Source organism: Ovis aries, chromosome 12 (assembly GCF_016772045.2).
Source record: "Ovis aries strain OAR_USU_Benz2616 breed Rambouillet chromosome 12, ARS-UI_Ramb_v3.0, whole genome shotgun sequence".
Lineage (NCBI taxonomy): Eukaryota > Metazoa > Chordata > Mammalia > Artiodactyla > Bovidae > Ovis > Ovis aries.
Genome location: NC_056065.1, coordinates 25,531,727 through 25,549,290, shown reverse-complemented (window position 1 = coordinate 25,549,290; position 17,564 = coordinate 25,531,727). Strand labels below are relative to the sequence as shown.

General features: G+C 38.8%; 1 protein-coding gene across 5 annotated transcripts in view; it reads right to left on the bottom strand.

Moving 5' to 3' along the window:
- DISP1 (dispatched RND transporter family member 1) overlaps nt 1-17,564 on the bottom strand; it is a 244,318-nt gene that overhangs the window by 206,786 nt on the left and 19,968 nt on the right. The window lies entirely within an intron of this gene.

Here is a 17,564-nt window from a genome sequence, read left to right as displayed (position 1 = left end):
TGTAGCCTACCAGGCTCCTCCATCCATGGAATTTACCGAGCAAGAGTACTGGAGTGGGGTGCCATTGCCTTCTCCTGTATCTATGAAGTTGGCACAATAAGGGTCCTTAATAAAACTGCAATGAGGATTAAATTAGATAACAGGTGTAAACCACTGAGCACAATGATTGGCACATAGTAAATATTTATTATTAGCTAGTTGTATAACTATTATCCTCTATCTAAAACTGCTTTGTAGCACCACACTAGCAGAAGTGTCAAAAACTCACCTGAAGGAGTTAAATTAAGAAATTATGTTCTCACTCCTTGATGGGACCAGATAATCCTAATGCCCATCATACAACATTCAGCAAATATAATAACCTGGAAGCCAACACCAAAGAACCACAAATTAAATCATTAAAAATTAGTAAAGCATAAGTTCAGTTCAGTTCAGTTCAGTCGCTCAGTCGTGTCCGACTCTGTGACCCCATGGACTGCAGCACACCAGCCCTCCCTGTCCATCACCATCTCCCGGAGTTCACTCAGACTCACGTCCATCGACTCCGTGATGCCATCCAGCCATCTCATCCTCTGTCGTCCCCTTCTCCTCCTGCCCCCAGTCCCTCCCAGCATCAGAGGCTTTTCCAATGAGTCAATTCTTCGCATGAGGTGGCCAAAGTACTGGAGTTTCAGCTTTAGCATCATTCCTTCCAAAGATCTCCCAGGATTGATCTCCTTCAGAATGGACTGGTTGGATCTCCTTGCAGTCCAAGGGACTCTCAAGAGTCTTCTCCAACACCACAGTTCAAAAGCATCAATTCTTCGGCGCTCAGCTTTCTTCACAGTCCAACTCTCACATCCATAAAGGTGACTACTAATCTACTCACTTGAGCTCAGAGATCTAATTACTAATAATTGGATTACAGTATTAAGTGACTAATGAATTTCTTCTACACTATACTGCTGCTTCTCAGGTGCTTCAGTGGTAAAGAATCCATCTGCAGTTCAGGGGACACTGGTTCCAGGATTCAATCTCTGGGTCGCGAAGATCCCCTGGATGAGGAAATGGCACCCCTCTCCAGTATTCTTGCCTGGGAAATCCCATGGACAGAGGAGCTTGGTGGGCTACAGTGGAAGTGAAATAAAGTCAAAGTGTTAGGTCGCTCAGTCATGTCCACTCACTTTGCGACCCCATGGACTGTACCCCACCAGGCTCCTCTGTCCACCAGATTTCCCAGACAAGAATACTGGAGTGGGTTGCCATTTCCTTCTCCAGGGGATCTTCCCGACTCGGGGATTAAATGTGTTCTACTGCACTGCAAGCAGATTCTTTACCATCTGAGCCACCATGGAAGCCCACGGGGTCACAAAACAGTTGGGCATGACTTAGCGACTACACAACATATTGCTGCTAAAGTGATCTTGAGGGGCAACCACAATAAACCATACAATGTCTAAAAGAATCAAGAACCATAAACTATTCTGTAAACACAGAAATTCAGTATGCCCCCGTAACCCGATAGCTCTAGTGGCTGGTGAGAAGGGAAATATATTCGAGATAGTAGCTATTCAAAACAGCTTCATTCTCTCTTGTTCCAGTGAGTAAAACGATCTACTGCAGATAATTCTAAATGTTTGGTTTGCTTTTGACCTTGACAGCCTAAGAAAACCTAAGTAGTTCAGGGAAGGTAACACCTTTATCTAAAACCTCTCAATTGGGGATGAAAAGGAAAGCTTCTCAAGAATGCTTGAATGCTTATACTATCCCCAAGGGAGAAACTATTTGAGACTGAACTGTTAACTGGCAGCCGCACCTTCAGTATCACCTGCACAGGCTTCCAGCACAGGAACGTAATAACTACTTATTAGGTAGTCACTAATTTACTCTTCATTTCAAAGCAGCCTTTTTAATCTAGGTTTAAAAAAAATGAAACTGTCTAAATGTCGTTTTGTTGCTTTTTTTGCAGCAGATGGAAATGTATTTCATCATTACTCTCTCCATTATTCTTTTCAGCCTGCAAAAATCTGTGGTTGTAAAGCAAAGAAATAAAAGAGTTTGGATGATTTTAATCAAAGCTTGGATTCTAACCCTGCCCTGCAGCATGCTGTAATATGAGGAATGTTCCTGCCTCACATTCCAAAAGAAATGAATTTTTATGTGAACACCCCCTCATGTTACCTGTCACTTCTCTTTTTGTTGTTGTTTCTATTCATGCAGCAAATATTAGGTATCTACTTCCTTATGCTAGATGCTACATTTATATAGTACCATCCTTGGGGAACAAAAAAAACAAAACAAAACAAAACATTTATCAGCAATAAATTGATTGCATTAATAAAAGTTTAAAGTGGAACAAATGAATCATAAAACACTTTCAGGAGTACACGGATGTACAAAACAAAAAAATTCTATATTCAACATGCTGCTCATGCTCTCTAAAAAGTACTGTAGGTACAGGCACCAAAATATTTCAGGTGCTTTTCAAATGCAGAGGAAAACAGTGTACAACCAAAAGCAGATCGGTTTTAAAATTAGTTCCACCATTTACAAGTAGTATAAACTTACACAAATGATTTACTCTCTCCAAACTTCCCTCATCTCTAAAAGGGAAATATAAATATTTACCTTATATAAAGGTTGTTATAAGGATTGAATATAATATATATATTAAATGCCCAGTGTAGCGCCTGGAATATAGTATTGAATACATTGTCAATACAGAGAGACTAGTATTATTAGAGACATTTTCAACAACAGGACACACTTAGTAGTGACTTTTACTCCTTGATGGAAAAAATTCTTCATGTCACTTAAAACTGTTCTGAAAAAGAAAGTAAAATCATAAGTTTCATAGACGAACACATGATTTGACAACATTTAAATAAGGAAAATTTCTTTTGACAAGTTGGAAGACAGGAACCTGAACTAAGAGATGAGTTATATTTCACAAGAAGAGTATCTAACTAAACAAGCAAAAAACATATAGTGACATTACAGAGGGAAGGCCTGGAGAAGGAAGAGTCAAGAAGTAGCTGTCCCTATTTGTCAAACACCTTGTCTCTTCCTTTTATTCTTTCTCAATTTCTGGAGGGAAGAAATATGCTCTCACAGAAATTGGCAATCAAAAAAAAAAAGGAAGTCAGAAGTAATAAAGCAAACACGTCATCTCTAAATATGAAACCATCTGCTATTCCTCTGAGTTGACAGGTTTTTTAATTTAGTTTCATAAATTTCACTTTAAAATACATCTAACTTACATAATATACCTTGTGATTAGGTCTATCAATCATGCCATTCCTACTCTGAATTAACCAAATAACTACACATTAGCTATCAGTTATGAGACAAACGGAGATTTCATTTGGGGGAGAGATTAAAGGACAAGACAAAGAAAAACACAGTGTTATGAATGCATAGGGCACTTGTGAGATGAGAAAGCGTCGTTATATCCAATGGAGGAAATAACAGCCAGGACAGGAAGAAAATGCAGGAGAGTATGCATCAGAGAACAAACACTAATGATCAACACAGCACTTGCTTTTTTGAGACAATAATCACCAGCATGGCTCACTGACCAAATGCTACTACAGACCACCAATACTTATCAACTGTAGGACTGTGAAACAGAACACCATACAATTTGAAACACTGGGGCCTGAAAACAGGAAGGTGTTCTATCTTATGATCAAACTATAGAAAAATCAAAAATCACTAAAAAAGTGATGTTTATTTAGTTGCATCTTTGGGGAAAAAAATAGGGATAGCTAGAAAGAAAGAGTCAAATTCACTTCTCCTTAAAGGCCTCTTTCAAGCTTTTCTGAACTCCTTTGCTTATGAATGTAGACATACAACAAATTTCTCAGTTTAAATTTAAAAGCCTAGCATACAAAATTGTGCACAGAACCTCTCTTTCACCTCTAAGGGTTCCAAGAAAGAACCCTTCTTTAACAGATCTTCAAGCACTGCAAAGGCTCCTTCAAATGATAACATACTAAGTCACTCCAAGTTAAGTGTAAACTTTACCAGCCTCTGAACACTAGGGCAATGGTTTCCAGGTTTGGTTCAGAAACAGTTGCAGTAAAGTTGAGATATATACTCTAAGCCTCATAGTTAGCCCATGGGACTTCCCTGATGGTCCAGTGATTATGACCTTGTGCTTCCACTTCAGGGGGCACAAGTTCAATCCCTGGTCAAGGAACTAAGATCCTGTATGCCCTAAGACATGGCCCAAAAACAAACAAAAAAACCCATAAGCCTACACACTGAAAAAATCTGTCATTTGATTACCACTGAGTCTACATTCTTGAGTGTTTTTCTATCTTAACACACAATAAACATAGAAAATTCCTTTTTTTTAAACCAGTTATCTTAGGAGTTGACATCCATCAAATAGTTCACTTTTTTCTCAAAACTAAAAGAAATAACCCTCTGAAGAGGAAAGTGAGAAGTTACTCCAAAGTCTTGTACTTTCCACTTCCCTTCCAACCATATCTTCACAGTTAAATTCCAAAGAGTGTTGGGGGTGGCGGCGGGGTGGGGGAAGAGGCAAAAAGTTAATTAGAGATAGTGCTGTTAGGAAAGTACATCCTTTTAATTTGAGGAGATGGATTTTGAAATTGAAATATGGTCCCCTCCCCCGCCCCGCAAAAAAAGTGCACAGTTTATTCAAAAAAGAGCTAGCCTGAGGATCACAGAGGTAGAGAGGCACTAAACAGAGTCAGAGACATGCACCTTCCCAGAAGTAAGAAACCTGAAACAGAAAGCAAGCTGAAGAGTTCCCCACTGTTTCATATTCATATAACTTTCTCCTTTGTTGAAAGGATAATATCATATATTAATGCATGTATATGGAATCTAGAAAGATGGTATTGATGAACCTATCTACAGGGCAGCAATGGAGACAGACAAAGAGAACTGACTTATGGACACAGTGGGGGAAGGAGAGGACGAGACAAGCTGAGAGAGCAGCGTAGAAGCATACACATTACCTATGTACAACAGACACAGCCAGTGGAAATTTGCCGCAGGGTGCAGGTAGCTCAAATCTGGTGCTCTGCGACAACCTAGAGGGGTGTGATGGGGTGGGAGGTGCCAGGAAGGTTCAAGACAGAGGGGACACACATATACCTTTGACTGATTCATGCCAATATATGGCAGAAACCAACACAATATTGTAAAGCATTTACCCTCTAATTAAAAATAAAGAAATTTAAAAAATACTTGAGGGGGGAAAAGTCACGATAAAGAGCAATGGAGGAGACATAAAGAATAAGGAAGTAGGGAAAAAAGGATCTCACTCTAGACCCTCAGCCAATTGCTATGACATAATAAAATAAATGCTATTGTTTACTGAATGCTATGTGCCAGACCTTATGCTAACCACATTACATACAGTATCCCCTTTACTCCTTATAACAACTATGTTAATCAGGTATTATGATTTTACAGATAAGGAAGCTCAGGTTATACCTGAAACCTGGCAACCTTCTAAAGGATCCCTTTACATCCTACAACTTTTCTCTATGCCCCAAGGTCCTTAAAACTCCCTCCTAGAGGAATTCCAAACCCTTGCCCTATGTGGGTTTACAGAGAGCACTTGAGTTACAACAGCTACATTTTTCTCTATTCTCAATCTCCTCAACAAAGAAAGCTTTCAGTAACTTATCTTGGTCCAAGTGTTACCTACTCTTAAGATCCTCTGCAATATCCCCTGTGAATCATCCAGTGGCTGGCCCGTATTATATTTCCTAGTAAAATCTCTTCAAGCCCCGGGGGTATCCCATGTCACTTGGATATGTGGTCCAACTGGAAATATCTTACAGTATCACACTTCTCTCTGTCCTCCCTCTCCTTTCAGAGTCACTGAATGGCATGAATTTCACCACTATTCTCTTAACTATTAATTCATATTCACTCCCTTAAATAAGACTCAAAATGACTTTCTCTTCAGAAAACCTGCCCATGATTAGCATCATTTAACTGTAACCATTCTGGTGGCAGAAAAGGCGCTGGATTGGAAACCAGATCTGGATAGATCTGGCTTCTAATCTTGGTTCTTTTACAGTAGGATATGTTACCAGGGCAAATCACTCCACTTCTGCAGGACTAGTTTCTCAACTGTTACTGAAGGGAATTAGACTAAATAAGTTCAAGACTAATTCCTAGATCTACATTTTTTTTTCCCTATAAAAAGGCTACCAAAAGCCATTAACTTGTAAAAACAGAAGAATTGTTATGAAATGATTAAAATTACTTAAGGCATCTTACATTTTAAAAAATTAATATACAACATATTAAAACCACAAAAACAGAGAAAAACTTAAATTTCAAAGGGTGACAAGGTGGATTAAGTTGTCCATTTTCAATTCTCTATTTGACACATGACTGAAAACCCAGGTAATCCCTTAAAGACTACTGGGCTGTGAACACACACACTCTCCTACTAACTAATCACTACTGCAATATTTCATATACCACATATGTGTTTAACACACCAAAAGTATTCCAAATACTGTGAAGATTAGTCTTATCTGTCAACTTTGCTAGGATATAGTACCCAGTCACTTGATTAAACATTAATTTAGGTGTTACTGTAAAGGTATTATGTAGATATAGTTAATATCTACAGTAAGTTGACTTTAAGTAAAGAAGATTACCCTTGACAATGTGGGTGGGACACATCTAATCAGCCTAAGGGCTTAAGAGTAAAAACCGAGTTTTCCCAGAGAAAGAATCCTATCTCAATACTGAAGCATCACCTGACCTTAAATCTGGCAGTCTTTCCTACAGATTTTGAACTTGTCCCCCCACAATGTCATGAGTCAATTCATGAAAACAAATCTCTTTTTAAAAATACACAGATGCACTACAAATGAGAGTGGTTTTGTTTCTCTAGAGAACCCTGACTGCTACACTAACATACTAAATACTCAAACTAGTATTTTCCTTTTTAAGTAAGAATTAACAGATGTCTGTCTCTGGTAACCTCTTTAAAATATTAAAGGATTTTAAATAAGTATTCAGAATGTTACTGCAACAATTATCTCACTGTGCTTTTCTTTATTAAAATACATAGGAAGAAAAAGAATAGTGATGTTTTCCACACTGAACTGTTAAGTTCCAAAACTGATTTCAGAAAATTCTGAGATTCAATTTTTTTTCTCATTTTCATGGCCTTCAAAGAGTTTCATAACTAGACATTATATAACATTACTGAAGAAAGTCACTTACCGGCCCAATTTTAAAGACTAAGGAATCAGGCAAAGAGAAGTAGTAGACTTTGCAGTACTTTACTGAGGTATATTTGCAGAATCAAGCGGGGAATTTTCCAGCTCTAAGTTTTATTGTTGATCCATCAACTAGTTAGCCTGCCATGGTATACTGACACAGAAGAAGATTTTAGAAATCCCAAGATACACAGAAACTACTAAAGACATAGAATGACATATTTAGAAATATCAGTTCATATGCTGGTTTCATTCAAAAAGTGTTACTGATTCTAGGTACCTATAAACTTTTTTTCTGTAAAGGGTCAGTAATATTTAGGCCTTGCAGGCCATAAAGTCTCATTGGCAACTACTCAGCTCTGCCACTGTAGCCCCAAGGCAGCCAATGACAGTACATGAATGAGTATGGCTGATATTCCAATAAAACTTGATTTACTAAAACAGGCCAGATTTGGCCTGTGGACCATAGTTTGCTAAGCTCTGATTTATACACATGAAATCAAGGAGCTAGAAAAGACCCTGGAGATCATATGGCAAACTCCCATTCAATGCCAAGATATCTCTATATCCAATGCCAGTGACCATCTGGCTCAGAACAGGTTCTATAAACAAATTGTTTTCCAAGCTAGATTGGTTAGTCCTCAATAAGCGACTTCATGCTTTTTGGATAGGATATTTTCCTACAGTGTGGAACTATCTATCTAGAGCACTGTAGGTCGTTTAGCATTCCTGGTTTCATGAACAGTCACAAATACACATCCATCACTATGACAACCAAAACCTTCCCCACCCCGTGTTCCCAAATCCCATAAGGTGCGGGTACTGGTACCCAGTGGGTGAAGATATATTGAGCTATCCTGAGATGGGATATGCGGCAGCTGTCCACGCAGCCATTTCCCCTTCTACCTAGGGCAGACATGACTAATCAATCACAATACTATTTCCTACTGAGGTTGGACTTCGCCTCAAAATGTTTAATACAATGCTCAAGGCAACCATCACCAATGAACCAGAACTGTGACATTAAAACACATTTGTTATCCCTAATCTAAAAAGATAGTTCTACACACACACACACAGAAAAGAAACTGGCTTCCTTTAAGCTTGCTGCTGCTGCTGCTAAGTCGCTTCAGTCGTGTCCAACTCTGTGAGACCCCATAGACAGCAGCCCACCAGGCTCTCCCGTCCCTGGGATTCTCCAGGCAGGAACACTGGAGTGGGATGCCATCGCCTTCAAGCTTATGAAGCTGAAAAATAATATGGTTTAATTTTAAACCCTATGGGATGTTTCGAAAGTTTGTGTGAACATTTCTTGGTTTTGACAATGACCGGGGCCACCGAAAGCACTTGGCACACTGAGGAATGAGGGGCACTGCTGTACAACAAAGGATAATCCTGCATCCTCCTCGATTTTTTAATATCCCACTAGAAACAGACCTGTTTAAATTACTAAGTCTAGACTGTAACTCCATTTAACATACAAATAGGAATTCTCTTTTTCTCATCTTTAATAATACATAAGCTCGCCCAAAATGTAATTGCTCTGAAAGTCAAGGCAAGACTGTATTTAAATTTTTTTCTGAATTCTGCCAAGAGTTAATTCAACATTTTGGAAAATCATCTCAATGACTGCAATATAATTCAGTGTATGTAAGTACAATTTATCTGAATAAACCTGAATTTTTACTTATTTACTTATTTACTTACAATAATTCCAGATACAGGTAACAAAGTTTACCACTTGCTATGTATAGAACATATACGTTTTGAAAAATATATTTAATGACTTTATTTTTATTTCTCCTTTATATTTAGAGTTGGAACATTATGTTCATTTCTTTGCAGTCAGGTTTGCAAGTAGTTACAATATATCTATGAATTCACTTCAGCATAGTAAAGGGGGGACTACAAGACATGTTTTAAAAACAGAGCATTGGCTCTGCCAGGTTAAAAACCACTGGTCTAAACTAATGAAATCTTTTTGACCAAATTTCACTAACAAAGACACCAATCTTGCCCACAATTTTGAAACAAATCTAATGTGTTTCAAGAGTTTAAACACAACTTTCACTGGCTAGCTGAAGTCATTTTTACAGAAAAACACAGATCTCTCAATGTAGGTGCAGTTTCTATATCTCCTCTCCCTTGCTGTATTAAATACACAAGAAATGGCTTAGGACCTCTAAGTCTTCCAGCACACTGGAGCTGTCACTGTGATTATTTCCAACCAATTGTGAAGAGAACTGGCACTGTTACAGAGTCAATGAAAGAACCCAGTCATCACCGAGGCAACTGCCCTTGAGTATCAGACAGAAAGATTCTACTCTGAGCCAGTCCATTTTCCACATTCAATTATGTTATTGAGAGCTGTCTCTTGTTCTGCACAGAACAACTCTAGAACAGCATTCAAGAGGGCAGAAACTATCTGCACCGTCTATGTAAGAGATTACTAGATTCAAAATTCAAAATTACTAGATTCAAAAGTGGAAATAATCTCCACATAAGTCTACATATTATACACACACCTATATAATAGACTAAGGCCAACGGCAAGCCTAGTTTCTAAGAATGTTAATTATTGTTTCCAAGTACAAGTCTCTCTTTAAATACCTTTTTATAGTTCATGGCAGTTTTAAGTCTTAGAGTGTGAATTGTGCTCATGCTCAGTGGCTAAGTCACGTCAGACTCTTAACAACCCCATGGACTGTAGCCCACCAGGCTCCTCTGTCCATGGGATTTTTCCAGACAAGACTACTGGAGTGGGCTCGCATTCCTTCTCCAAGGGATCTTCCTGACTCAGGGATGAAACCCGCATCTCCTGCACTGGCAAGTGGATTCTTAACACTGAGCCACCAGGGAAGCCCTAGAGTGTAAGTAAGTCATTAGTTCAGTTCAGTTGCCCAGTCATGTCCGACTCTTTGCGACCCCATGAATCGCAGCACGCCAGGCCTCCCTGTCCATCACCAACTCCCAGGAGTTTACCCAAACTCATGTCCATCGAGTCGGTGATGCCATCCAGCCATCTCATCCTCTGTTGTCCCCTTCTCCTCCTGCCCCCAATCCCTCCCAGCATCAGGGTCTTTTCCAATGAGTCAAGTCTTCGCATGAGGTGGCCAAAGTACTGGAGTTTCAGCTTCTGCATCAGTCCTTCCAATGAACACCCAGGACTGATCTCCTCTAGGATGGATTGGTTGGATCTCCTTGCAGTCCAAGGGACTCTCAAGAGTCTTCTCCAACACCACAGTTCAAAAGCATCAATTCTTCAGCGCTCAGCTTTCTTCCATACATGACCACTGGAAAAACCATAGCCTTACTAGACAAACCTTTGTTGGCAAAGTAATGTCTCTGTTTTTTAATATGCTATCTAGGTTGGTCATAACTTTCCTTTCAAGGAGTAAGTGTCTTTTAATTTCATGGCTGCAGTCACCATCTGCAGTGATTTTGGAGCCCAAAAAACTAAAGTCTGACACTGTTTCCACTGTTTCCCCATCTATAGTCTTTAAGTATTTCAAAGACTAAATCCCAAAGCAACACAGTAGACATAAGAAAGGGTGGGTCCCAGGTACTTTCTTTAAACCAAGTTTCCAACTATTCTAGGTTAAATAGTGACATTCAGTTTTGAGAACTAAGAGAGACAGGCACATTAGAACATAATTTCAATGATTTATTTATTTTTCTATTCTTCAGAGACATGCATGTAAAAGTGAGTGGAAGGAAGAGGAAAAAAACAGCAAGGCTTTGAAATGGTCTATAAGTAATTCTTGGGTCTCCCAGGGAATAAGGCAACCAGGTCCAGGGAACTAGCACTTCTCACATTTCTCTGCAGAGAACTTTCTATATGACCCACTTCTAAACCTACAAGGTGCATTAGCTACTTAGCCACAAACAGCCCAAAGCCAGCCCTGACTCAACACAATCTCTGAGGAATAAGTATTATAAACAGAAAGGACAAAGCTGAAAAGGATGGCTAATACACAAATAAGAATACTGAGACCAATATACATCTTTACAAGCTAAAATGCTGAATAGCTGAAACATAGGTAGGATAAAATTAAATAGGGAGTAAGTGTAAAGTCATGCATTTCAATTTAAAACTCAGCTCTGCAGGTACAAGGACCACTAACAGAACAGAGAGTTCCTGCAGAAATCTAGGGGGCTTTGGCTTACCAAATGCTTAAGAGCAAGATGTGTCGGCTTGTATATTAACACAATTTTGGACAAAAAGAGTATGGTGTCCACCTTACAGGAAGTTAACAGTCCCACTATTTGCTGCCTTGATCAGACATCTAAACTAGTGTAGACAGTTATGGAAGCTGAATTTTCAGAATACTGACAATCTACTGCATCCAGAATAAGACAATTGGGATAGTGAGAGATCTAGACATTGGCATTATTTAGCCTGAAGAAGAGATAATAAGACACAGTTATCTTTAAATATGTGACAAAACTTTACATAGCAACGAGGAAATAGTTCTTCTGTGTCTCTCTACAACTAAAACCAACTAGATTTTTTAAAAATACACACAATAGGTAATTTGGATCTGTTGCATAAAAAGGAAGTGAACACCTAGTCACTCTATGTATTCGGGCAAGGGCCTAAAGTCCTCTGGGATAAGAAGTGTTATCAGGGTACCCGAATCAGGTAGAAGAATAGATTAAGCAACTGTTACAGGTTCATCCAATTCTGCAATAACATTCTTTTAAGTGCAGAAGAAAAAGTACAAGCTGAGGCAACAGACACTTTATTTCCCTAGTAGCAAGCTATGTTAGAGAATGGAGAGAAGAAATAAGACAGCCAAGTGATTTTAAGGTACATTTTAAAATACATGGTATGTAAGGACCTCAAAGTGAGATGCAGTTGAAAAGAGAACCGGATTTAGGGTTGGAAGACTTTTCATTTAAAATCGTGAATAGCTGAAACACAGGCAGGATAAAATTTAACAGGAAGCAAGTATAAAGTCATGCATCTCAATTTAAAAATCAGTTATACAAGCGCAGCGTTTTCTTTCAAAAATGCTGAATACCTGCATCCCAGTTCCAGCCCAGCCCAGCTAGTCAGTGAACCTTTCCATGGCTCAAGTTTTTCTACCTCTGAACTAAGGATACCACCTCTCCTGCCTCAAGGATCAGAGGACCAAATAAGAAAAGCACTACCTAAATAATTTATACATAACTTATCATTGTTATTGTTCTACATTAGTCAGACTCTTCTAAGCTCTGTTCACCTCACTTTAAAAAGGATATGAAAAACCTATTATCATATAAAATCAACCAAGTTCAGATCCTGTGATTTAAGTAGAGACACAGAAAGCATGTTTTGGGTAGAAAACGTCAAGGAAAAGAGAGTCTTATCCAAAGAAAAGTAACAAGGTACTTATTATAGAAGAAGTTGTGTGTTCTTCTAAAGAATGCTGTTCAGCTGTTTTCTATAGGAAAAGGAAATGAGACTCGGAAGAGGTGGACTTAAATGGTTGCAAGCGAGATTACAGACAGGTCTAGAAAATAACATTTTACATACTTCTTTTGAGATCAAATGAAACGAATCCAACATGTCAAGATGATAAGACCCTGGAAGAGGCTACAGAGATTTAGAACTCAAAACCTACTTGTGCTGGATTGGTCAACATTTAATATCCTTCAGTTCAGTCGCTCAGCCGTGTCCGACTCTTTGCAACCCCATGAATCGCAGCACGCCAGGCCTCCCTGTCCATCACCATCTCCCGGAGTTCACTCAGACTCACGTCCATCGAGTCGGTGATGCCATCCAGCCATCTCATCCTCTGTCGTCCCCTTCTCCTCCTGGCCCCAATCCCTCCCAGCATCAGAGTCTTTTCCAATGAGTCAACTCTTCGCATGAGGTGGCCAAAGTATTGGAGTTTCAGCTTTAGCATCATTCCTTCCAAAGAAATCCCAGGACTGATCTCCTTGCAGTCCAGGGGACTCTCAAGAGTCTTCTCCAACACCACAGTTCAAAAGCATCAATTCTTCGGCGCTCAGCTTTCTTCACAGTCCAACTCTCACATCCATACATGACTACTGGAAAACCATAGCCTTGACTAGACAGACCTTTGTTGGCAAACTAATGTCTCTGCTTTTCAATGTGCTATCTAGGTTGGTCATAACTTTTCTTCCAAGGAGTAAGCGTCTTTTCATTTCATGGCTGCAGTCACCATCTGCAGTGATTTTGGAGCCCAGAAAAATAAAGTCTGACACTGTTTCCACTGTTTCCCCATCTGTTTCCCATAAATTGATGGGACCAGATGCCATGATCCTCGTTTTCTGAATGTTGAGCTTTAAGCCAACTTTTTCACTCTCCTCTTTCACTTTCATCAAGAGGCTTTTTAGTTCCTCTTCACTTTCTGCCATAAGGGTTCTGTCATCTGCATATCTGAGGTTATTGATATTTCTCCCAGCAATCTTGATTCCAGCTTGTGCTCCTTCCAGCCCAGCGTTTCTCACGATGTGCTTAAGGGAGTCAAATCAGATTATTTCCCAAGGTCCTTTCCAGCTCTAGAACTCAGAGTTAGAACCAATAAATAACTTTACTAGGAAAAGAAATAAAGTTAGCAGTTGTACTTGGGAGCATGTTTTATATGAACTTTCTACTTTCATCAAAGTGCTCTTACTTAAGTAATAAAGCAAATAAGGTAAAACGTTAAAAAATAGGTGAATCTGAGTAAACAGTATCCAGGTGGTTCCCTGAACTATTTTTATTTTTGCAACTTTATTCCATTACTATGAAATAGTCATCATTTAGGTTTAAAATATTAGGAGTTGACTGATACTGCTTATCTTACCAGTTCTTGTGGGAAAGCCTATAACTTGATTATGTATCACTTCCTAGGGCCTGCCCTCCCTCCTCTGTTGTAATTAATACAAGTTCACTCATAAATGGTGCTTGGTCTTCTGGCATCTGCAGTGTTCTCATCAATCCCAATGCTTGCTGCTATTGCTGCTGCTGCTGCTGCTGCTAAGTCGCTTCAGTCGTGTCCGACTCTGTGCGACTCCACAGATGGCAGCCCACCAGGCTCCTCCGTCCATGGGATTTTCCAGGCAAGAGTACTGGAGTGGGGTTCCATTGCCTTCTCTGATCCCAATGCTTACTTCCTCTCAATTTTGCAAATAAACTTCGATATTTGTTTTTATTCACATGTGTTTTTAATTTGTTTTTTTAATTAGAGAATAATTGCTTTACAATGTTGTGTTGGTTTATGCCATACAACAATGCAAATCAAAATTGTGTGTGTGCGTGTGTGTGTGTGTGTGTGTGTGCGTGTGCCTGGAGTATTTCATGGATGTGTTTGTGTGTGCGTGTGTGTAGAAGGGAACAGCAACCCACTCCAGGATTCTGACCTGAAGAATTCCATGGACTGTATAGTCCATGGGGTCGCAAAGAGTCAGACACTACTGAGTGACTTTCACACATACAAACATATACATATATATCGTCTCCCTCTTGTCTTGCCTGGAGAATCCCATGGACTAGCGGAGCCTGGCGGGCTATAGTCCATGGGATCACAAAGAGTTGGACAGGACTAAGCGACTGATACTTCTTGAACCTTCAACCCTCCCCTTAAACCTCTCCAACACTCCTAATTACCATATAAACTCTGACTTTCCAGCCTCTGCCAGGTCATTCTCACAGAGGTGGGAGAGATGGAAGGGATTTTTTTCCCTGCCCGCTACTGGCAATGAGGGAGCACACTGTCTGCAGGGAATTTTAAAACAATAATAAAAGCAACTAATAGTCTTTCTGCTTCTTATCATCACCAGGCACTGGCAATATGAAACAATCTTAAAGTTTAGACACTCCTTCCAACCACTGCAGACAGCTTCAAACATTACCCCTTACATCATCAGTAATGGTCAGCCTCTTCAACCTCTGCCCAAATCTTTTATCCAATAGTTTTTCTTTACCTTGGGATCTCAAAATAAAAACAAAAACTAATAATAATAAGAACAACAAATATTAAAAGCAATCAGTGTACTTTCTACAATATTTGTAACTGTGAGGCATATCATTATTACTTTAATAGAAAAGCTCATATAAAATCTAATGTGATGCTTCTCTCAAACAGAACTAAGAAGAGTCTCTATATATCACCTCAATCAATTATGATTTAGCATTAAAACTATTTTTCAAACAACAATAATGTAAACAAGTGGTTCACAGCCATAACCCAATGCCTGAAGGCTGGAAAATTTGCCAAGATTTATGGGCTCAGACTCAGCAGAATGAACAAGGCTCTACTCGCATAACTGCAGTCCTTTCGGCCACGCTGTTCACCTTGCATCATACGCAGGGCCATGTCATCTTAGTCACTATGAAAAAAAAGGTCTAACTCAGAGAAAGAAAAAGGACAGAAAGAGATTTTAAAAGAAGGGGTCGACTATGCCTCGGTTAATCTTGCCAAGGGCCTGCATCAAAGGCAGTACACAGCTGGATGGTAAAATCAGCAGATCAACACTCTGCTTGGTATCTCCCTGTTCAAAGCTGTACTCCTCAGCTGTAACAAATCCTTCTGATTGCATCAAAAGGCAGGGAATGGCTGCCCACTAGGGCGTGCAGGTAAGTGAGAATGGACTACATAATCATAAAATTGATAATCAGAGAGTTGTTGTCGTTGTTTAGTCAATAAGTCGTGTCCAGCTCTTTGCAATCCCATGCTGTAGCCCGCCAGGCTCCTCTGGTGATGGGATTTCCCAGGCAAGAATACTGGAGTGCGTTGCCATTTCCTTCTCCAGGGGATGTTACCCACTCAGGGATCGAACCCACATCTTCTGCATTGGCAGACAGGTTCTTTAGCACTGAGCCACCAAGAAAGCCCAATCAGAGTACAGAACCAGAAAACTCAATATAACAAGCTACTTCACGTATTACAAACTGGTGATTAAAAAGAAACGTGCTAGCATGTGTATATCAAGGCAGTTTTGATTATAGCTGTTTTAACAGTTCTTCCAATGCACAGATACATGTTTCAGTGCAGCAGAAATAAAAAATAGTAAATTCATAAGAATAATGAGTAATTTCCCACACCCTGATTTTTTTTAAAAATGCCACTACTGGTTAAACTGTAAAATACATCTAAATCCTACAAAATAATACTTAGAATTTATCTAGGGAAGGCTAAGAAATTTACTCAACATTAGAACAAAAGACAAAAATTCCAAAGATAATCCAGAACACAAAGCAATCAAATTTCAAACATACTACTCTAACACATATCTAGAAACTTGCTATAGAAGGCAGGACTCTTATGTTTCAAAAATGAGCACTTCCTCTCCTATGAACTAATGTCTAAGAACCTACAGGCTTTCTCCTAAAATCAAAAGAAAGGGGGAAAGAAAAGATTTTAAAATCAACAACATATGGAAAAATCAGAAAAGGCCTTTTCAGAAAAACAGTACAGTCTAAAGAAATAAGATTGAATTAAAACATATAGAAATCTACCTGACATTTAATTCAATAGCTTTAAAGATCAGTGTCATCTTTTCACTAATTTGAAAAATTATTCAATTTCCTTTCATGTTACAGCACTGTTTATGTTTACGTAATGCTTTCCACTTGAAAGTTTCAGGTGTGCCCCTAAACACAGGAAGTTATAATAATCTTACGCAAACATAAATTTTCAAGGCCATCAAGAGTTTAGCTTAATAATACTATGGTGTATACTTCAAATTTATTAAAAGAGTACATCTTAAGCATTCTCACCACAAAACAAAAGAGAAAAATTAGTAACTATGTGAAGTGATGGTTTGTTAATTAGTTTGACTGTGATAATCATTTCGAAATATATGTACATATCAAGCTATCACGTTGTACACCTCAAGTATACGCAATTTTGATTTGTCAATTATACCTCATTAAAGCTGAGGAAAAGAGTTTACAAGCTAGCAAGACACCAAGCCATCAATATACATAAACTACTCAGGTTTACTTGAATTAGTGCAAGTCAAACCACTAAATCAGATCTAAAAGCTCTACAAACCAATACTGTAGTTTTAAAACTAAAAAAATGTTAACATCCTAAATATAAACTGCTTGAAACAAGCAAAAGACTCAATCATCAGATATCACCCTCCACCAAGGATAACTCTCTCCCTAGGTACCTTGCCCAGTTTGTCACAAAAAAACAAAATTTGCCATTACCTAAAGCTAAAACACTCTTTGTAAGTACACAGAAGTGAGACACTATAATGATGTAGATTAGGAACTACATATTAATTGTGGTCAATAAAACATAAATAAAATGAAGACAATAACTAAAATTGATAATAATTACCTCTGGTAATGATAAAAGCAAGCCCACACACTACTCAGTCGCCAATAAGTAAAACTAAATATGCTAATGTGTA